At 45.5% G+C, this 22,171-nt stretch overlaps 1 protein-coding gene and 1 long non-coding RNA gene across 3 annotated transcripts in view; one reads left to right on the forward strand and one right to left on the reverse strand.

Annotated features, from left to right (window-relative positions):
* Window positions 1–19,111, reverse strand: part of C2H4orf19 (chromosome 2 C4orf19 homolog) — an 86,421-nt gene extending 67,310 nt beyond the window's left edge. Inside the window, exon 1 of one of the 2 annotated variants that reach the window (XM_045997891.1) lies at window positions 18,974–19,111. The gene's annotated coding sequence lies outside the window, so the exon portion shown is untranslated. The remainder of the gene's footprint in view (window positions 1–18,973) is intronic. The other variant, XM_045997890.1, reaches the window with a different exon arrangement.
* On the forward strand, window positions 4,480–11,544 carry LOC123937218. The gene is made up of 3 exons (XR_006817437.1): window positions 4,480–5,152; window positions 11,127–11,367; window positions 11,483–11,544. It is a non-coding gene; the product is annotated as an uncharacterized LOC123937218 (long non-coding RNA).
* Window positions 19,112–22,171: the final 3,060 nt, after the last annotated feature.

Genomic DNA, 22,171 nt, shown 5'->3' on the forward strand with positions numbered 1-22,171 from the left:
CTACTTCCCCCTCTTTCTGCCTGCCTCTTTGCCTACTTGTGATCTCTGTCAAATAAATAAATAAAATCTTTTAAAAAAATAAAAAAAAAAGAAGTCATACAAATTAAACAAACACAATTTCCTCATGTGTACGCACTGATTTGATTCCCAGCTTCTAGGCCAATAATAATACCTAAGTGTTGGCCCAATTATTTCCCCCAATTTTACAAAGAGAAGGAAGCTCCGGGGTGCTAAGTTGGAAAGCTGGGACTTGACCTTGGGTGTTTCTAAAAGCTTCTGCTTTTCACCATCCTGTTATCCTGCCGTGATGGCTACTTGGTGCATAGATAAACATATGAAGATCAAATGGGATAATCAAGTGAACTCTACGAATTTTTGGCATCTAGTAATGAAGAGTAAGATGTTGAAGGGACATGGCTTTTGGATTCTAGAAACGGGCAACGTGTTATCTGTTGAGAGATTAAGGAACAGATTTCTGTGACCTCAGAGCCATTTAAAGAAGACTTGGGATTAAGGAGTCTCACATCAGTCTGGATAACCTAGCGTCTTCATCACCCTGCCTGAAGAATGAGGACATTAATTGTCCTAGGGTTATAGTCCTAACTAGCATCAAAATAGGTGCTAAAAGGGTTCACCTTTTGGTCTGTGCACTTGAGAGAATGAGGCCAATTCCTCCTGAATTACTATATTATCTGAATGCAGCAGGCTACCTTATTTTGGGGTTGTGGTTATTTTCCACCTCACATAAAACAGTTCCTTTCTTTTATTTTTCATACTTGAAGAAAAGTTATTCTGCTATACTTAGAATTATTTTTGAGTTTTGGCCACCATCAGGAGCACTTCTAGAAATTAAAGTTCCTCAGGCTCTAGTTTAACATTATTAGAGGAGAGTTCCTTCTCACTAAAATCCCTTCTCTAGAAATCTGTTCTGTGGCACTGTGCATGTGATTTTTATCTTTATCTAGACTCCTTTCAGTTTTCAAGTTTGCATATGTGACTCAAATAGAAGGGAACTGGTCTTCTAAGTAACTACTTTGTAAACATTGCTAAAGGTGGCATATTTTCACACACAGTTTCCTGAAGAGAACTAAATGAAAGTTCCCCAACTTCAAGAATCTTAACAAAAGGAGCAAGCTAGTTTGGGGTGGGACCGAGTGAATTCAAGAATGAGCACTGCAGACTAGAATGCTCATAATTTTGGGGATATGTGTATTTTGAACAAAGGATCTTCACTGTCTCAATCTCGGCAGCCTGAATTTGGAGGGTTTACTCTCCCAAGGGGTGAGGGGGTGGGGTGGAGACAGTTCCAGTTTTACCCCTCTTAGGAATTTTATGCTGGGGCTGAAGCGCTCAGCGGCGAGGAAAAGGAGCCTTGTTTCTATGGTTGCAGAAAGGAGGGAAGGCGGAAGTATTAGAAGGATGATTCCTCAATTTTTATTTCTTTTTTTTTTTAATATTTTATTTATTTGACAGAGAGAAATCACAACTAGGCAGAGAGGCAGGCAGAGAGAGAGGAGGAAGCAGGCTTCCCGCAGAGCAGAGAGCCCGATGTGGGGCTCGATCCCAGGACCCTGAGATCATGACCTGAGCCGAAGGCAGAGGCTTTAACCCACTGAGCCACCCAGGCGCCCCCTCAATTTTTATTTCTTAAAACGTGCTGTTATGGCTGCATTTCCTCTAAACCAAAAGTTTGGTGTCCACAGGGAGTGGAACGCATCTTTCTTGGTCAGCCAGTGGATGGAAAGATTAAGAAGGATTTTTCCTAAACGCGCAGAAGGTCGAACAGGAAAGCGGGGAGAACACGTTCTGCTGCTGTATCTTCAGGAAGTGACCGTATTGATCTTTGAAATCATTAAGCTTTGGCATTTTGATCTGTCTAAAATGGTGAAGCGAGTTCTTTTATAGGGAAATGAAAGAACGTTTGCTAGACGATTATAAGCGAACGTCTGAATTTCTGAGTGTCATTTGGCCTTCACAGGCACAGCAGTAATGGCAGGGCATAGTGGTGTGTCAGGGCCATCTGACCTGGTGTGGAAGCACCTGTTGGGAGGGGAGGGACCTGACACAGAGGAAGGAGTCTGCGGGGTAAGAGGCGGGGCTCTGCGGGTCGGTCACACAGAATTTGATCTAGTCCCAGCTCTGTCACCTTGAACAACTTGCTTAACTTCTCTGAGCCACTCCTTTAAGTTAGATGACATGTATACATCATTTTGGGTGCCTGGCACGTAGACGGTGCTCTGTAAATGTTAGCTATTCCCACAGGCCTGACCAAGAGATCTGAACGACTATCAGCATGATATGGGGCCTCGCCCTTCCCGCTCACCATAAGACATGTATCCTGTCACCTGTATCTTATCTGGCCTTTGTGTCTGAGTGCCTGCGCTCCTCAGGTAGTGTGCCCTGACCCAGAGTCCCTGAGCTTGCTGGGAAGGAAAACTAGGTGACGTCATCCACTGAGGGTATTGGGAGGGAGAGCGCATCAGTGGGGTTGGCGAGGGCGCATTGGTGATTGCAGTTTCAGATGGGTTAAGTTTAAAGGGGTCTGGGGATCTGCAGGCAGCTGTCCTCAAGGGATCTATAGCTGTGTGTGGAGAGTGGGGCCCGAGATAGGGCACCGAGCCATGAGTGGTGGTGCACACCCTGAGATGAGTCCACCCCCCCACCCTGCCTCAGGCCTTTGGGGAGCTAGAGGCTGGAAAGGGCTGGGGGTGAGGGAGGAGCCACGGGGCACACCCATACTGGGGAATGGGGAAGTGGCCTGCAAAATGTGGGGCTATCTCCCAGGGCCCCAGATAACATGACGGGTGGCTATCTGGGGCTTTTTTGCTTGATATTTATTAAAATAACATTAAAAAATGAAGCTTTCTCTTGAGCGGAGATAACTGCAAATCTTATATCCTATGGGCGATTCTCTAAACTCTGCCAATCATTTTGAGAGTGGTTTTCTAACTTGGTTAATTAAAGGAAAGGACAGTTAAACATTTTATTTAAAAATGTAATATATTTGATTTTTTAAAAAAGTGTCTCAGTGACCAATAAACAAACTCTTCTGTAATACTTCAGCCATTTTATAAAATTAATAAACTCATAAATAAGGTAAATCTTTAGCTGTCATAAATATTTTGATCAAGTATAAAACAAAGCAAAACCTCAGTTTTGGCCTGGGTGGCTCAGTTGGTTAAGCACCCAACTCTTGATTTTGGCTGGGTCATGATCTTGGGGTCATGAGACTGAGCCCCACACCAGTCTCCACACACAGCGGGGAGTCGGCTTGAGATTCTCTCCCTTTCCCTCTACCCCTCCCCCTGCTCATATTCTCTCTCTAAATAAAAATTAATCTTGAAAAAAAAAAAACTGTCTGAAAAGTTTCATCTTAGAGGAACCCAAGTCTAAATCAATCAGCTAATGACACATTTTTAAAGTGGAATCATAAGGCTTAACATGTTAAATAACAAATTACCCCACACTGTGAATACTGTACATGTTCAAAATAGTGAATAAAAGGCTCTTTCACAAACTTCTCTAAAATTTTAAATACTTTGGGTTTTATTTAGTTCATCATACCTATGCTTAGTTCTAAACCTTCCCAGGGTTAAAACACCATCTCACAAGGACATAATTTGCTTTAACACGGAACCCATACCTTAAAAAGGTCTCAGTCCTCTCAGCTCGGTCGGCAAGAATCAAATTACGAGTCAGCTAATTCTCAGGTCCTCTGATCCTTCCACCTCCCGCAGAACCTGCCACTGAGCAGAACTGATGATTCTTGTCACCATCCAATAGCGCTCGGAGTTCTCCACACACCCTTCCTTGCTGACACAGTCATGACTCTAAACTTGAGAGCAGGTGACAGGCAAACAGGGACTGGTCGTGGAAGCAGATGGAAAGCCAGGAGTGAGAAGTGCCATCGTGTAACAGAAGTCCAAGGAAGCAGAGAATTTCAGAAAGGAAGGCAGCATCAGTGTCAGGAGTTTAAAATGCCACAGGACAGTCTACAAAACACGGGGATGAGATATGACTATTAGCGGCGCCTGGGTGGCTCAGTGGGTTGAAGCCTCTGCTTTCCGCTCAGGTCATGATCCCAGGGTCCTGGGATCGAGACCCACATCGGGCTCTCTGCTCAGCGGGGAGCCTGCTTCCCCCCCTCTCTCTGTCTACTTGTGATCTCTGTCTGTCAAATAAATAAATAAAATCTTAAAAAAGAAATAAGCAATTAAAAAAAAAGAAATATGACTGTTAGTCTTTTTTTTTTTTTTTTAAAGATTTTATTTATTTATTTGAGAGAGAGGGAGAGTATGAGCAGGGGAGGGGCAGAGGAAGAAGCAGACTCCTTGCAGAGTGTGGAACCAGCGCGGGGCTGGATCACAGGACCCCAAGATCATCATGACCTGAACCAAAGGCAGATGCTTAGTGGACTGAGCCACCCAGGTGCCCCACGACTGTTCGTCTAAATGGTCATAAATTGAAATTCAAGATTTAAATTTTATCAGTGAACTTTTCATGTCACAGTGTGGGTAGAAAAAAATAACCATAAATAAAGAGTGAACTAAGAAGTGAGAAACTGGGAACTGCATTTAAAGGTAGCAATGAGTCAAGAATTCTTTAAAATTCCACTTAAGGGAAACTGGGGAGGGTGGTGGTGGTGGTGGTGCATGTAGCCAAAAGGGAGAGGAATGAGGCTCCAAGGAAGCAATGTCTGTGTTTTATTTTAATTAAAAAAAAAAAAAAAAAGGTTTGAGTGTGTTCACTGAGGAGAGCATGGACTCCTTTTTTGGGGGAAAGAAGGGTATGCTAAGAGCCTGAAGATGTGGGACAGAGACAGCATTACTACTTGGTGAAGCAATGCCCTAGAGGACCGAGGCTAAAAGCAAAGGAGTCCATGTGAACAGGTTGACCTTGAACAGGAAAAGTAACACCTTATCCTCTGAGAATGGAGGGAATGAGGAAAGAATTGATAGCAAGGTAGATACGGTGTGGTGGGGGTGGGGCAGGGAGCTAGGGAGCTGGGCAGCTGCAGGGAGCCGCCTGGGTCCGGCCCCGTGGTCAGCCGGGCAGCCAGGCGCGCAACACACAGTTTCTGGGGACAGACGGATTCTGGGCCAGGATGGGGACGGCTCCAGAAATGGCCCAACTGGAGCCATCAGAGCTTCGGGTAAGGGAGCAGTCCGTACTAATCAGAGATCAGAGGAGAAATCCTAGAGTTTCGTTCAACTTTAGTCTCTGGGTTCAGGAAAATGCAACCAGACGTTAAGATGTGCTCAAGGGTAGTTGCTAGCGTCTCTTAAACTAGAAACTGGGTTTCTTGGCTTCCAGAATCATGCTCCCCGCTTGAAAAAAAAAAAAAAGGTAACCAATTTTCTTCTCCACCTCTCTCCCTGGCTAAGCTGTCCTCTTTCTTCCTGTTCCAGCCTGTCACTTTCGCTGAAAAGCCTTCCCTGACCTCTCTCCCTGCCTGTCTAAATCAGATCCCACAAAGGCTCTTATACACCCCTTTTATCCTTCCTTTGTTGTACCACAGGCTGAAATTCTAGTTTTATTTATGTGACTGTGTCATGTTCTTCATTCCCAGTAGATATTACAAGCCCCATGAGGATAGGGACTCTATTTGTTCTCCTCTGTATTCTGGTCAGCACATAGCTCAATGCCTAGCATACAGTTAGTGCTCAATAAATATGACGAATGAGGGGCACCTGGGTGGCTTAGTGGGTTAAGCATCCAGTGCTAGAACTCAGCTCAGGTCTTGATCTCAGGGTCATGAGTTCAAGCCCTGCACTGGGCTCTGTGCTGGGCATGGAGCCTATTTAAAATATATATATATATATATATGTGTGTGTGTGTGTGTGTGTGTGTGTGTGTGTGTATATATATATATATATATATATAATGAACAGATTTATGTTCCAAGTGTATGGTGTAGGGAGCATGGGATTCAAGAACTTTGCCCGTTAAAGTTAATATCTGTGAAAAATGCGCAGTGGTGGGGTTCCCAGGCAGGCTGACCTCCACTTTCTCTGTCGGTCTGGCATCTGGGAAATGCTCGATACATATTTGATGAGTGACTAAGAATTTTTGCACTATTGGAATTTTAATTCCCTTAAGAAAACAAACAAACATAGCTGACTCAGGTCACTCAAAATTTAAAAATAATTTAAAGATATTACCTAAACATTAAAAAAAACTTATTTAAAAATAAACAAAAATTTCTAAAAATATTATTCTGAATAAATTATTAGAGTTCATCATTGCCTTATTAATAACTATAGTGAAAATACTGATCATATAACTAAGGTAGCTTTGGGGATAATATAGAACTTCCTAGAAAACCCAAAACTTCATTTCTGAAGTTTCACACTTTTGAAATGTCTCAGAAACCTCTTCTTAGGTCCAGCCTTGATATTTAATGAACTTACCAATTTTTAGTATAGAAATTCACGGACTTGCAAACACTTAAAAAGAGAAAGCATCACCAATGAACTCTCTGCCACCTTTCTCAGAGAAGGAAATTCATGAACATGTGCATTCTGAAGGTTAGTACCATACAGTACGCAAATATTTTTCCATGTCCCACCCAAAGCAAACAAATGAAAATTGAAACTTCAAAGACAATTATAAAATATCTCCAAACTTAAAGATACAGCATCCTTTTCTGGATTTGCAACAGGAGGAAAAACAACTGATTTGGAAGAACTTAAAACTAAGTTTATATAAATGTGTGTGTGTGTGTGTGTGTGTGTGTGTGTGTGTGTGTGTCGGGGGGTGGTGGGGCGAGTGCACAGAGTCTAAAAAAAAAATCAAACAGATGGTAATTAAAAAATGGAAAATGCTGAGTTGAAATAAATTAATAAAACACTGGAAACAAGCTCACCAAATTTTTTTAATGGGAGCAGAATAGTTTCCGAGAGACAGCGGCCCATTTAGGTGATGAACACCAGATGCGGGGTATAGTTCATTATAGACAAAAGAATTCTGATTAGCTTCAGGGGAGAAGGAGCAAAGAATCAGGCACCGAAGGTGGGAAAGCCAAACACAGCCCTCCACTGGCTGCTTCACGCAGCTCCCCAATTGTCCCTAGCTAACTCTTGGTCTAAGGACAAAGTTGTTCCCTATCCCCTCTTCAGTCAATGAATCCTGATCCAGAATCACCTAGTTCACTGAGCCACTACCATGCACAGTGGACAATCTGAACCACTGCTCTGAACCGACAGTCAGGCCAGGATCAGCTGAGTTTCTATAAGGTCAGAGTCCCTGAAACCCACTCTCCAGGGGAGGGAGAGCTAATTGGTCAACTAATTAAAGGAATCCTGGAATAGGGATGCCTTTGCCTTTGGAAGGTCCAAAATATGGGGGTCTCGTGGCAGGGGAGAAGGGTACTTGCTGAACCTCCCCAAATCCAAAGTCTATTTTCCCAGTATAAGCAAGGAGGCCATGTGGCTCAGTGCCCCAACTTGTCCGTACTCTGTGTGTCTGTGAGAGAGAGAATGGGGGAGTGGAGGTAGGGGGATTGTGAGTGTATTTGTCCTCCTCAAATTTTAGTCCTGCCTCTTGGATCTGAAGTCTACAGTCTACCCGTTGCTTTATTCATTTATTTATTTAAATATTTTATTTATTTATTTGACAGACAGATCTCAAATAGGCAGAGAGGGAGGCAGAGAGAGAGAGAAAGGGAAGCAGGCTCAGCATGCGGGGCTCGATCCCAGGACCCTGGGATCATGACCCGAGCTGAAGGCAGAGGCTTTAACCCAGTGAACCGCCCAGGCTCCCCTACCCGTTGCTTTAATGAGAGTTTTACAGAGTACTGAGAGCAGAACGCCAGACACGGACAGAGTCTGAGCACATCATTTAGTGACAAAGATTTATTTACTGGACAGTCCAATAAAAGCCAAGTTATTCATAGATACAGTGTGTGCTAGAGAAGACTCAGCTTGTTGTAGGAGGAAGAATTTTACAGTAAGAGCAAGCGTATTCCTGGATTCCAGTCTTGGCTCCGTTATTAATTCAGGGTCATGTGACTTTGGCCGAGCCATTAACCTCTCTGGGCTTCAGCAGCCTCGGAGATGAAATGGAGATAGTGAATCAAAGGACGGCTAAGGCCCTTTTTGGGTCTCACACTCTGGAATGAATGTGGCCTGTGTGTTCAGAAGAGGGAGTAATCACTCTGGGGTAGAATGAGCAAGAGTTTCCATAATAGAACTAGGGTAGTTCGTTCATTTTCTACAAGGTCTGATTTCTCTGTCGCAAAAAACCCAGAGTACAGAAATGTCAAATGTAGATTGCCAATATCCCTAGTAATCTTTGCTTCACAGATAGATACTATTAACTGTTTGGAATTTTTTCTTCCAGATATTTTAATTATAAGTGCTACTTACAATCATTACTATTGCTAAGTGCTAATTATAAACATTACTCTCTGTATTCAAATGGAACGCCAAGTACATGTTTCTTCAACAAATTCTTATGACTTTAAAATTATATCCTGGGCATCTTTCCACCATGTCATCACATACATCTCATTATGTTTATTAGTACGGGGTGTTGCACTGCGCCTGTGAGCTGTACTTTCTTTAGCCAACACCTATTGACAACATATAAATTGCTCTTTTTTTTTCTTTTTGATTATAAACACTGATTCTAACACTATAAAATTTCTTGTGTACCCATGTCCTAAAATTCGGTCTTGACATTGCCTGCCTCTCTTCCCATTCCCGTCTGGCACCAGGTCCCGGTGCTGTCACTCAGTGTCTCAGGAAGCCAGCTGTACCCTTCTCTCCATCCAAGGACCTCTGCTTCATTCAAGTGGGGTCCAACCACAGGTCTTACAACCACAGCCCCTTCACTGGTTTTCTCTCTCCCCAGCTCTACTGCCAGAGAAGCAAATCTTTTGACTTATAAATTGAAAACCTTCAATAGCTTCTCACTGTTCTTAAGTCCACTGACTTATAATGCCTGTCCGGTCTATAATTTGCTTTACGATCCATTGGCATAGGCTCTGGGATGCATGCGTGTGTTTTTAATCTGCACGGCTGGAGATTTGCTTGTGGACCACGTGGGAGGCTGTAGGAAGACGACCTTTACCCTCACTCAACTCTAGATAGTGGAGGTTTCAACATCCACCAAAAACCCCTAAGTAAATAGGACAGATCACATTGGTAGAGGTCAGATTACGCATAGCTCGTGGCCAACAAGGCCCTGTGCCTCCTGCCTACGTCTCGGTACTCCTGGTGCTCAGAACACTTCTAGGAACACTGTCCCTTCTGGACGTGTGACCACGCTGTTCCCTCTCCTACCTTGGGGGCTCCCAGGCCTCCTGCGATCTCACCCTCTCGTCTCACGTGGACATGGTTCCTCAGGGAAGCCCTTCCTCCCTCTCAGTCCAGGCCCCAGCTCCCATTCCATACCCTGGCAGCACTCAGGACCTCACTCCCCGCCGTCCACACAGGAAGGTAGAGGGACACGTCTGTGGTGATCACACTGATAACTATGAGACTGTGTCCAGGTCTGTTCTGTTCACCTTTGTATCCCTGCCAGCTGGCCTGAGCTCCGCAGACATTTGCTCAATAGAACATTTAGATCTTAGTCCACACAGCATTAGTAGAGGGGGGAAAAAAGCTTTTTATGGCACTAAGTTCCCTAACTAGAATAGGCCCGCTATAGTGAAAACACTTTACAATAAAGTTCTTAAACTAATCCAATCAAACTCACAAAGTAAAGGATGCAGAATTTATAAAATAGCAAAGGTGAGGCAAAGGTCGTCTCTTTTAAATACTATAAATGCCAAGTTGGTTATTCTGAAAATCCTTCACGGAAACGAAGACCAGGAAAGAGTCATCATCTTCATGCCTCATTTCTCCCGATTTTAGAGTTTCCTTTAGTCTCGGCACTTGCAGAATGATCATTTCAGCATGTAACTAAGTTCTGCTTTCTCAAAGAGCTCCACACTTGTCTCCTCTAATGAAGTCCTTGGCACCCTCCCTATTTCCCACTAATATAAACATGGAATTGTGACTCCATCCCCCCCGCCCCGCCCTCCCAGTTTCTTTCTGTGCTTGAGGTAGACAGAGCATTTAGAACAGACCCTAGATAGACATTTCAATGGTGACTTTATAACAAGGAAAGTCATATATCTGGTTAGAAATTCAGGGCAAATCCTGTGTATCTATAATGTGAAGTCTGCCGTCACTCCGTGTGGCTTTTATGGATGGTGAAGCTGGAGTGAGCTGTGGGGGGGATGAAGGTCACCTGATCGCCTCCCCCAGCCCCGTCCTCTCCTTCCCTTCCATACCCACGATGCTGCTCTGGTCCAAACCTCACATTTTACATTTGAGAAAACTGGAGGCCACAGGCTTAGACTCAGAATTATTATTACATGTCTACAAAGGGCGGACGCATTTGAGGAGAAACATTCAGGTAGCTTCCCAGTTTTACGGGTAAGGACACCGAAAGCCTGGAGATTAAGTGAAATTCCTGGGGTCCCACATCACATGGCAGAACTGGGATTCAGGCTAATGACGGTCCAGCTGTCATTCGGGGCTTTCTGGGAGTGTGGGTCCCAGCCTTCACTCCTCCAGGATCACTTAGGAAGGGCAGCGAACCAAATGGCTTAGTGACGGAAGAAAATACAACCTTGCTCCCAGCGTCTTTCTAAAAGGCTCACATGAACTAAACAGACGGCCAGCACTTGCAAACAGAAGTGAGTAAAGACATTTAATGGGACCAAACATGCATGGGACGCTGTCATCTGTGTTTGAGGGGATGATTCTGACGGCTTCTGACTTAAGGCATGCGCTGACGTGTGCCTCACCCAGTCACACCTGCCATTAGGGGCCCGCAAAGTGCTAGGATGGCAAATTCTTCAGTGGGGTTTTTTTTTTTTTCCTGTTTGTTTGCTTGTTCTGCTTTTTGTTCATCTAATTAACTCTTACAGGGTAACTGCTCATCAAGGGTGCAATTTCAGTAATTTTACTTCATGACACTAAAGCTTTTTTTTTTTTTGGATTACATGGAAGTCACATTCCTTTTGCCCCATTAAATCTTTGAATTTAAGCAGGGTATTATTGGAAGACAACCCTCTAGCTTTCTCCACACCAGTGGGCTGTGACCTCTCTCTCTCCCCTTCCCTTTGTTTTCAGGCTCACCTCCCCGGAACCACATCTCAGCCCTGCACTTGAGCACAGGAAACGCTGGCCTTCAGCTTTGACAAGAGAAAGCCGCCCATCAGTAATGGAGGCTGAACTAACCTAAGGCGGGAGGGTCAGGCCTCCGTCAGCGATCTTCTGAGGCTGGACTCTGCCTGGGTTGCAGTGCCGCACTGAAACTGTTACTGTGTCCATTTCCAGGACGTTTGGCCTCCTTCACCAAAACCAAATCCCGGTGAGGATCATAAAGCCTGCCCCGTCAAGTTCAAAAGAGAATGCGGACAAATTGGACTTTGTAAACTAAATCTTGACCGTTTAGCCAATTAACTCTGTTTTATTATTCTTTTTAGAAATGACTGCAGCAGTAAATGCATCCTGGGACATGCCAGACAGGCAGCAAACCAAGATTCAAACCCAGGTCGGTCATCCTGACCTTAAAACTTGAGCTCTCCCAACTTCCCCAGGGTGCCCAGCAGAGGCTGGGAAACACAACAGGGAAAGAATTGCTTTGAAGTCTTTCAGTCAAAGAGTGCAGGGCTTGGGGAGTGGGGCGGGGGAGTGGAGCTTAGGGGTCCTGCCTTTGTTTTGCCTCTGACTTGCTGGGTATCCTAGAAAGAACTGCTTTCTCTCCCCAGGCTTTGGTAGTCTTATCCCTAAAACCAGGTGTTTGGATCAGTGAAGCTCCTTTCCAGGTCATGATTCTGTAATCTACAGACATTTTCAGAGCCTTAGCTTAGTTGCTTAAGAAAATTGGCTTAAAATTACTTGGAGAAAAGAAAGATCTTTTTATCACTGAAAGAATCAAAGGAAAAGGTTGCAAAATTACATCATTTGAAATATAAAGTGATTTGTTGCCACTGCAATCAACACAGGGATTCAACTCAATCAGGAAAAGAGATGAGGGAGAAAATGTTTTTATGAGGCATTTTTAAGTTTCTGTGAAATAATTACTTTAAAATCCCCAATTTAAACTTTCAAGCATCTGAGTTTGGCACAGTATCTATGAGGAAGGAAGGAAGGAAGGGAACCCCAGAGCAAAAACTGATAAGTTTAATAATTTCCTCCAAAAACCAAACAGAAAACCTGCAGAGTGGGTTTTTGCAGGTTAGTCAGAAGACTCGGCTTGGAGTCAATAGACTGGGGTTCAAGTCTTAGCTGAGTGACATCCCGACCTCTCACTGTCCTTAACTTATGAAAGGAGCATAATAATCCTGTCTACAGATGTCACGGGGAAGATCTAATAAACTGAAGAACTATAGGAAGAGCTGTTCCATAACTCACTGCCTGCCAAAAACAATTCTTTCACTATATACAGGGAAGGACAAGGGATAGATATTTGGAACTTTGTTTGAACTTCTTAGCCAAACTTCTTAGCCAAAGCTGAAAAACTGCTATGACTCAAAGGAGTGGGAGAAGGTGCCTGAAAGCAAACAGAAAATCAAAACTACCATTCCACCAGAAAGAATCTTCCTTTTCAGGGCTAAAGAAGGCAGAGGTAAGATCCCAGCCTTAAAGTGTGGGAAACGCAGTTCAGACCTTGGCAGTCCAGAACCATCTCACTTCCTTTCTTTCTTTTTTTTCTTTCCTCAGAATGCAAGTTGGCATCAAGTCTTGGGGGATGTGCTTTGGTTCTCAGACTCCACTGTACTTAAGAGTCCTCTGGGGATGTTGTTAAGCTGCTGGTTCTGATTCCACAGATCTGAGGTAGCATCAAGACTGCCTTTCTAACCAGCTGCCAGGTGGACCGCCATGTTGCCGGTCCATGGACACCACTTTTGAGTACAAAGGTCTTGGCTTTCTAAGGAAAAAATGGTGGAGGATTGCTTCTGGAGACATGAAGACATGGACTTGAACGCTGTCTTCATCAGTTCTTCACTGTGGGGCCCTGGGCGGGTGACTTCTCTGTATAATGAGACTAATAACTGTCTTATATAAGTGATAGGAGATCCTTTGAGATACTAATAAATAGATAACGATTCTTTTCAAATCAGTCTTTCCCTTGGCTCCCCTAAGCTCATTATCTTGTCCCTTACTACTCTTCTCTGACCATCCAGCTGGCTTATTTCTCTTTACTCTGAATCTTACTGTTTAAACAGCTTGGGGCCCATGCACACACACCATACGTTTTTTGAAGGCACAGTCATCCCTGATTTTATTTCTTTTACCACATAAAGCAAGCCGAAGTATTCTTAAAGTTAAATTGGGTTCATACGGAACCCTGAGTTGTATGATAACACAATCCCTCCCTGTGCCTGGCGCATCCTGCAGCAGAGGCAGAACTGTGCGCTGGCTACAAACATGGGCTTTGGTCGGATCTGAGACCTAAAGCTGGTTCCATCTCTGGCCAGCTGCATTTCCTGCCTAACTCAGACTGACATGTCTGGGTCGCAGTGTCTTCACCTGTAAAATAGGATTTCTGCCTTCACCTCAAGCGTTGTTGGGAAAATTAAGTTACGTTAAGTTATGCGAGTGCTTGGCCAATGCGGTAGATTGCAAAAATGACCATGATTCCCCACTCCTTCCCAAAGCCTTCCCGGTTCTCTAAGCTGATTCTGCCGGTTCCTCCTGTCAAAGGTGGGGTCTACTTCTCCACCCTCTGAATCTGGGCTGGCCTCCTCACTGGCTTTTCGAGGAGACTGGAGGAGAAGCAAGCAGCTCCCGTCCCTTTCAGCCTGGGCTTCAAGGAGCAGGACTTCCATGCTCCCTCATACAGCCCCGGGCCAGCAGGTGGTGAACAAGGGAACAAGCCCCTCGTGACAGATGCACGAGGGAGCCCGACAAGTCCAGTGCCGCCACCAGGCCCCGACTGCTGACCCACACAGTCATAAACTAAATCAACAGTAGCCATCTTCAGCCACTACGTTTCTGGACTGGTTTGTTACACAGCAACAGATAATCGATATTCTACGTAAATAATTTCTCCATAAATATTGGCTGTTATAATATTTTGGGGGAAAGGTACTTAACCAAAAATCAACTTCCCATACCACTAAAATCTGTCCTTTTTGGCCAGTCGTAGGAAGGTGACTGCACTGGGAACTGGGATTCTCGGATGTGGCCCCAGCAGTTTTTGTGTTAAGCGACCGTATGACCTTATTTTGCCTCTCGGAGTCTCAGTTTCCTCTAAATTAAGGTGCTCAGAACCAGTGATTTTTAAAGTTCTTTTCTGGTTCTAAAAAGGATTGAGGGTGCACTTTTCCAGAATGCCACACTTACTTCCTTGCTAACAGAGGGTTCTGAACCCAGTTTTTCCTGTCTTGCCGAATCAGAATGTCATCAGAGGCAACCTTCGCTATATTGGTTTCGGTGTTTAGCAGCTGGTTATGACTCCATCTCACACTGATCCTAACGGCCTTATGCAGAATCTGGGAAGTGAGCCTCCTTGCCATGGAGCAGGAACCCACATGGCCAAGCTCATTGGGGTCCAAAGAGAAATAATGATTATTTCTCTTTGGAAATTATACATTATAACAGAAAGTATGTTCTGATATAATGTATATATTATTATATTATACATCATATCAGAACATATGTTCTGATGACAGTCGAAGGATGTGGTTCTTAACAACTCTTTACAGGTGCCGGTAGACTTCTAGTCATTTCTAGACTTGCCATTGTCTGGAGGACTGAGGCTATTGGCTGTCTGACCACAGAAGAAGAGGGCTAGTGCTCCACAGCCGTGACATGCAGATGTTTTTATCTTTATCTTTATCACATGTAAATGACCCAAGGTTTGCACTCAATTACCAAATGGAAGGAAGAAGACATACCAACAAAATCACAAGAACGTCCAAGCTCTAGGGTATAGAGATGGTCTCTGGGACTCAGAAATAAGTGAATCACACATAAATTCGAATACATATTGCATGACAGAGATCTGCGTGGGGCAGTGACGGAGGTGACTGTCCCTCTGTCGCAGGCCCTTGGTGCCTCACGTGTCCCACTGGGGCGCTCTGACACGGCAGTTCTGCACACGGCGACACAGGTCACGCTGCCCGCCTGTCCCCCTCGACGACGGCTACCCAGTCAAGAGTCAGGGTGTTTTTATTCCTAGAAGGAGTCGAGCTAAATCGGTGAGATGCAAAACGAGGGTAACCGTTGATCCTAACTTAGCCTTCGGATGTACACATTTAAGCCTGCATGAAGCAGCGCTGGGTTGTTGAAAGTGAGAACTGTACTTCGCTCATTCTTTTTTTTTTTTTTATTTTTATTTTTATTTTTATTTATTTATTTGACAGCGAGAGACAGGAGATCACAAGTAGGCAGAGAGGCAGGCAGAGAGAGAGAGAGGGAAGCAGGCTCCCCGCGGAGCAGAGAGCCCGATGTGGGACTCGATCCCAGGACCCTGAGATCATGACCTGAGCCGAAGGCAGCGGCTTAACCCACTGAGCCACCCAGGCGCCCTCGCTCATTCTTTATCAACACCTTTCCCCGTGATAGAAACAAAGGGCATGCAGCCCGAGAGTAACATCTGTAGAAGGGAAAGCATGTGGCATGCAGCTACCTGCCTGCAACAGATGTATTTTGAAAAGACATGGAAATTGACCGCAGAGACTTGAGTCACCCCCATATTTTCTTGGCTTGATGTCCCCAATACCTTTGTCCCGCTAAGTGCCTTCAGAATCAATTCACTTCTCACTCCTCTCTCTGGTGGAGTGTTACAGCAGCTGCCTTGCTGGGATCTTTCCCATTTCAGTCTTCTCATCACAGCCGGAGAGAACTTTCTAAAAACAGAGCTGCTCTGCCTAAAATGCTCCACTAGTTTATCTGAAGATGGCAAGGTCCCTGAAGGCAAGGAGGGTGTCCCTGGCACCCCACTGAATGTGTGTCTGATTATCTCTGGCCTTACAAACTTGCTGTCTCCAAGGTCAGGGAGGGGTTTCCCTTCATTTCAGAGAGCCACATGTCCACTGAATAGAACGGAATTCACTGCTCAGGGTAAAATTTGAGACCTACTCCTTTTTCTTTTAATATTCGCTGCAGCTCAGGAACATCCTTCCCAAGATGCTGGATCACACAGAGCTAGTGTTTTTACTTCTCATAAATATCTGCTTCAGGACACAAGTTCACCTGATGGCTATGTTAAGTCTTAGGATAGGGTCATTTTTTTTTTTTTTAAAGATGTTACTTATTAGAGAGAGAGAGAGAATGTACACGAACGAGCAGAGGAGAGGGGAAGAGGGAGAAGCAGACTCCCCACTGAGCAGGGAGCCCAACATGGAGCTCGATCGCAGGACCCTGAAATCATGACCTGAGCCAAAGGCAGATGCTTAACAGATTGAGCCCCCCAGGTGTCCCGGGATAGGGTCATTTTGATGATATATGGTGCTTCTGAAGATTCCAAACTCTATGGGACCAGGATATTCTCAGGTGAAAAGGGAGTGTGAGTAGATAACAGATTTCACTTTCATGTCATTCTCTTACAACAGTATTCAGGTGCTGACCACATTAAGAAAGGCTACAACTGGGTGAACCATCTGACCCGCAGATGGGTGACAGCTCAAGTCTCCCCTCCCCTAGGATGACTCTTCTAGGTATCTAGAAAGTCCACCTGCAACCAGGTAATCTAATGACCCACCCTTCCCACAAAAAAAAAAAAAAAAAAAAAAGACAGGCAGGAGCTAGGTATTATTTAACCAAGACCTCAAAAGAACCCAAGATTCAGGGTTACTGGAAACATTGTGAAACCAAAGGAATTTGCAAGGCCAGGTGGAGGAAACCCAGCTACTGGGAGACTGGAATCCCTTCCAAGCTCAGTACATGGGCTCTTGAGGGCCCAAAGGCAGGGCAGTTCCAGGAGGAAGGAAGGCGAGTATCTGCACTGCCCTTGGGCAGGGATGTGGTTCTGGCCAGAACAAGGCTAGGTTGTGTTTCCAAGCTCAGAAAGACAAGAGGTGGGAAGTCAGGAAAATCATTCCATTTTGGGGCTATTGAACATACTTACATGACATGCAAGTTTCTGTCTGGTTTTAATCTAGATATTCACAAACTCTAGGACATCGCAAAGATGGGTCCCATTTATCTTTAGATGTCACTGGAAATGGAAACTTTTCGAACCATTAAGGACCAGGCCCCGGGGCCAGATGCCACGAGACAGGCACTTATCACATACTTACGGAACACACAGAGCAGGACCAGGATGAACACCAAGTGAGCAAAGCTGAGAAATAAGCCCAACCCTACCTTCCTGTATTCATCACGTCTGTTCCATTCCTGTTCCGTGATCAAGGCAGCTTCCTATATCTGATTCTTCACACGCCACAGAAGTATAAAGAACCCCAGAGTCCCACTTAGCCTTAAGAGCTTCAAAGCGGGGGCGCCTGGGTGTCTCAGTGGGTTAAAGCCTCTGCCTTTCGCTCAGGTCATGATCCCAGGGTCCTGGGATTGAGCCCCGCGTCGGGCTCTCTGCTTGGCAAGAAGCCTGCTTCCTCCTCTCTCTCTCTGCCTGCCTCTCTGCCTACTTGTGATCTCTATCTGTCAAATAAATAAAATCTTTAAAAAAAAAAAAAAAAAAAAGAGCTTCAAAGCGCAGTTTCAAAGACCTGCCTCACGACCGCTGAGGTGTTCTACAGATACTGGTGTGTAGCATCAGAACCTGACCATCTATCTCCTTAAAATATTAACCGGAGGATTAGATGTGGGAATAAGTGGAACATTTTTATGGGAATAAACAAAATTTATTGTGTTTAAAAGCAGCGACCACTTTCTATTTCTTTCTGATTCAGCTCTCAAATGTTTCTCATCTTTTCTACAGCCTTGCTCCTCACAACAGTGTGGGTACAGCCCACCCAGGACACTCATAAGCCGTGTGAAAAGCGCCACCAGTAATTCTCACCGAGACAGGAAAAAAATAAATTCTTTATTTTTCCCTATTCTTTAATGATCTGAACCACCTCCTGGAACACTGACTTCCTCTAAATTCACCAGGCAAAAGTCTATACCACAATGGAAAAATAAAATGTACTAAGTTACTAAAGGGAGTTTTTGTTTTGTTTTTAAGGTAAATTACAGTCCTGGAGAAGGGGGAAAAAGTCCCACTGATTTAAAAATCTGTCTTGTATCACTGGAAAAATTCTTCAGTGGTGGTTTGTGAAAATCTCACCTCATCAGGGCTGCCAAGGTCAAATGAGACCCAAGCAATCGACCCGGGAGATGCCTGCCTAATTATTAAATATTCGGCAAACAGTTTGTGACCATTTAACAGTTTGCACCTGGTACGCTCCTTCAACACGTGCCGCTTCCTAGCGCTGCACCCTCCCCGCCCCACCCCTTCCCACCACCGCCACCCAGGGCGCCAGCACCCCCGCCAGAGCAAATGCTGGGACCCAAGGACATTTCAAAGAAACAGCGGCGGTCAACATTCCATTTCCGTTTTATTCGAAAACGCTCAGATGCTTAAAAATGGGGCAGGGAGACACTTAGAAATAAGGGACAATCTCTTGCAGTTTTTCCAACTCAAGTTCTCAGGCGCTGCTGGAAGTCCATTAATTAGGGATTTAAACCAGAACTGTTTCATACGCCACGGAGATGCCAGCTTTCCCAACTGTCCTGGTGTTGAGTTTGGGGCATTTGTAAAAGTCCCGCCCGCGCCCGCCGTCCCCCCTCCCGCACCCCGCGGGCGCTAGCTCTGGCCTCCCTTTCCGTGCCTTTGTTGAATTCCGTGACTTTTCCGAAGCAATCAAACTGAGCCCTGCCTCGCCCCATTTTCCCCCCGTCAGAAGGAAGTAAAGAAATAAAAACGACCTGCGAGAAAGTGGGGGGAAACAGTGCCCCCAAGCCGAGCGGGGCAGGAGGCAAGCCCGCGACGGGGCCGCGCGCGCGGGGCGACGGACCGTCCCTACCTGGGGCCGGGCGGCGGCGGCGGCGGGGTCGCGGCGCCCATGGCTTCGCCGGCCTCGGGCGGCCGCGCGGGGAAACGCCAGCGGCTCAGCGCAGTCCGGAGCCCGCCGCGCTCGCAGCGGCCGCCCCGGCGCAGTCATTGGGCCGGCGCGTCACGTGGCACGGCCGGCGGGCGAGCCTCCCCGGCACGCGTAACCCTTTACCTGCGCGCCCCGAGCCGCGCGGGGGGCCTCCGGCCGTGCGACCCCGGAGCCGGGCTGGCTCTCTCCGAGCAGCCACGGCCCGGGCGCGTGCCCACCGTCTGTGTGTGCCGGGACGCGTCTGGGCGCCTACTTCTCTGTCCTGCTGGCGGGAGAGGGGAGACTGCTCTGATTCGGGACGTCAGTGGGGGAGATGCGGAAATGCGGCCCCGGGCGAATAGATCTGTACCCCTTCACCCCGCATTTTTGTGTTTGGGGTCCCAGCCTCTTCCGTTTCGACCTGGTAGTGTGCGCTATCGCCTGCCCGCGCTATCCGAGTACAGAGGGTCGGGGACACCGTGCGGACGCTGTCGTGATGTAACTTGCAGGGAAGTTGCACACACTCGCCTGCACACTCGAGACCACAGTGGGAGCTCGACGAGGTCCTGCTTCCCCCGCCCCCACTTCCCTCTCTTTTCCTGGGCTGTTGGCACCCCGGCTGCAACACCGTGTCCACACCTCCCGAGCTCCACGCCCGTCCTTGCTGCAGTGCGCGCACGTAAGGAGGGTGGCGAGCTGGTGGCTTTACCCGAAAATACTGCTTAGGTGCGGCAAGTTCTTTTCACCTGTGCTCCCAAATTGGGAGTGACAGGAAAATGTGTTGAGCAACTGCGCCATCTAGCTGACCCTCTTCTTTCCCCTTCCAGTTATCCAGGGAGAGTGAGGATAAAACAGGCTGCTGCAGAATAGGACATAATGTCCTTAGTTTCTAACGGGCCCACTTTAGGGATTCTAGCCCCATTTACACGTCTGTCACCTTTTCCGGGAGCAAACTCATTTTTCGGGCATCTTGCCAGTCGCGGAGTAGCTGCATGCTTTAAAATGATAGATTTAGAGGGAAGTTACATGCTAGTTTACATCATTTTCTGGTAAAATCCTTTGTCACAATAAAGAAGTTGTCGTGTCCAACTTCTAGTGGATGCTTTAGTAACGCCCACAGAATACTGATACGTTTATCAGTTTATCAGTTAAGTTACTCTGACCAAAAAGACATTGGTATGTATCTTAGATTTTGAAGTGTGGTTCCCAGGCTGGTGGAATCGGCCTCATCTGGAGGGATTCAGTAAAAATGCAGATATTGGAGGCTCTTCCCCAGGCATACAGATTCTGAAATCATTAGGGATAGGGAGGGTGAAGCAATCTGTGTTTTGCCAAATGATGCACACTCCAGTTTGAGAACCACTGCTCTGAATATGCTGAAGTAGCTGGCTGGGTTACCTTCATCTCTCAAAGGCAGGGATTCTGTAAAGCCGGAGGTGGTGGTGGTATCGGGAATCTTAAATTAGGTGTTCTATAATTTGTCATTTGGAAACACTGAAACGAAACCCCCAACATGTCCATATATGTGTTATCTGTACTCCATGCAGATCCCATGGAATGCCAAATGCAGCTCTGAAGGGACCCTTGTGAAAAACACAGAGGGGAAAAAAATCCATGGTGAAACACCATGATTCAGTGAGTGTTTTAGGTGTGTTCGTGTTTTCATTGGCATATAAATCGTTCCAACCGATGAGTCATGGAAAATAGGAAAACGAATATGTTTGAGTGGATTTGTCGATAGACTTCTAAATTTGTCAGTGTGGTTCTAAAAAAAAAACCCCAGAACTTAAAAAAGTGTATGGTATTGGCTGAGTTCGAGAGTTGCCTGCTCTATGGATTGAACTAGCCAGGTGCCCCCAGAATCAAGTTTAAAAAAGCCAACATAGCTTCTGAAGTCATCAATAGTATATATTGACTCTCCCTGTTCCCTGTTTGTCCTCACGCAGCTTCCTTCACCTGCAATGTCTTCTTGACATTCTGACAGCTAAGTGCCATTTGTCCTCTAAGCCTTCACTCTCACCTCCTCTTGGCCATTCTTTTTGAATTAATTGCTCGAGTTAATTGCTCCTCTGCAGTGTAGTCTCAGCATCTGCCGTTCACTTTTATTAACAACTTTTTTTTTTTTTTTTTTAATCACAGTCTGTCTTACATCTAATTTAGTTGTGTCTCCTTTAGATTGTAGGATTCTGGAAGGCAGGGGTTGTTCGTGACTCACTTTCAGATCATCCTAGGGCATAAGCACAAGGCCTTGGACAAAACAAACTCACGGTATTTGTTGCATTCCTGACCCTGGGAAAGAAGATATTTAAGTTTGTTAAACAACAAACTCCATGTGTATGAAATGCTTTTATGCAAGCAATGACAATCCATTTTCTCCGACCTGAAAGAGAAGACTTAACCTTCAGCCTAAAGGATTTAGATTAGAATCCAAGAAGGAATTCCCAGCGTGGGTAGTGGAATTAAGGAGAGTTTCCAAGGGGGATAAACTCTAAACAGAAATACGTCTCAGTCACATAAAGATGAAACCAGATAGATAATTTCTTCAATTTTTTTCTTAACATCTTGATTTTAAGTTTCTCTGAGAATGGTTATTTCATGAAACTGGATATAAAGTTTTCATCCATTATTTCCTAGTTATCCTCTCTTAAGCTCTTCATTGCTAACTTGTTTAAAAAAATTTTTTGTGAGTGTGTGTGTGTGTGTGTGTGTGTGTGTGTATTGTGTGTATGTGAGAGAGGATTCTCAATTCCCAGAGGCAAGAAATGGAATGAGAGGAAGATTCCCTCTCGTCCTGCCCTCTCACCTGGAAGCAGTTTGTGAGCAGGACGATTCCTTGCTTATAATTCTTCCTACCTTGGCCCCAAGCCCCAGAAAGATGCACACTGTCCTTGCACTTACCCATAGAACATGTTTCCTATCTGTTTTCCTGTTAAGACTGTGAAATCCTAGAAGGCACAAGCTACTTTACTAACCTTTGCATTCCTGGCAAAATGCATGACCAAATAACTTTGCTAAATGAATACATCTGCACTCGTGGTTTACTTGAAACTTCTGGAAGTTTGCAAAGACCTCTGGTGATCCTCAGAGTCTCGCCTCGTCTCTAACCTGCAAGTTGCAGAACATTTTGTAGGCCATTATCAG

Source organism: Meles meles, chromosome 2 (genome assembly GCF_922984935.1).
Source record: "Meles meles chromosome 2, mMelMel3.1 paternal haplotype, whole genome shotgun sequence".
Taxonomy (NCBI): Eukaryota; Metazoa; Chordata; class Mammalia; order Carnivora; family Mustelidae; genus Meles; species Meles meles.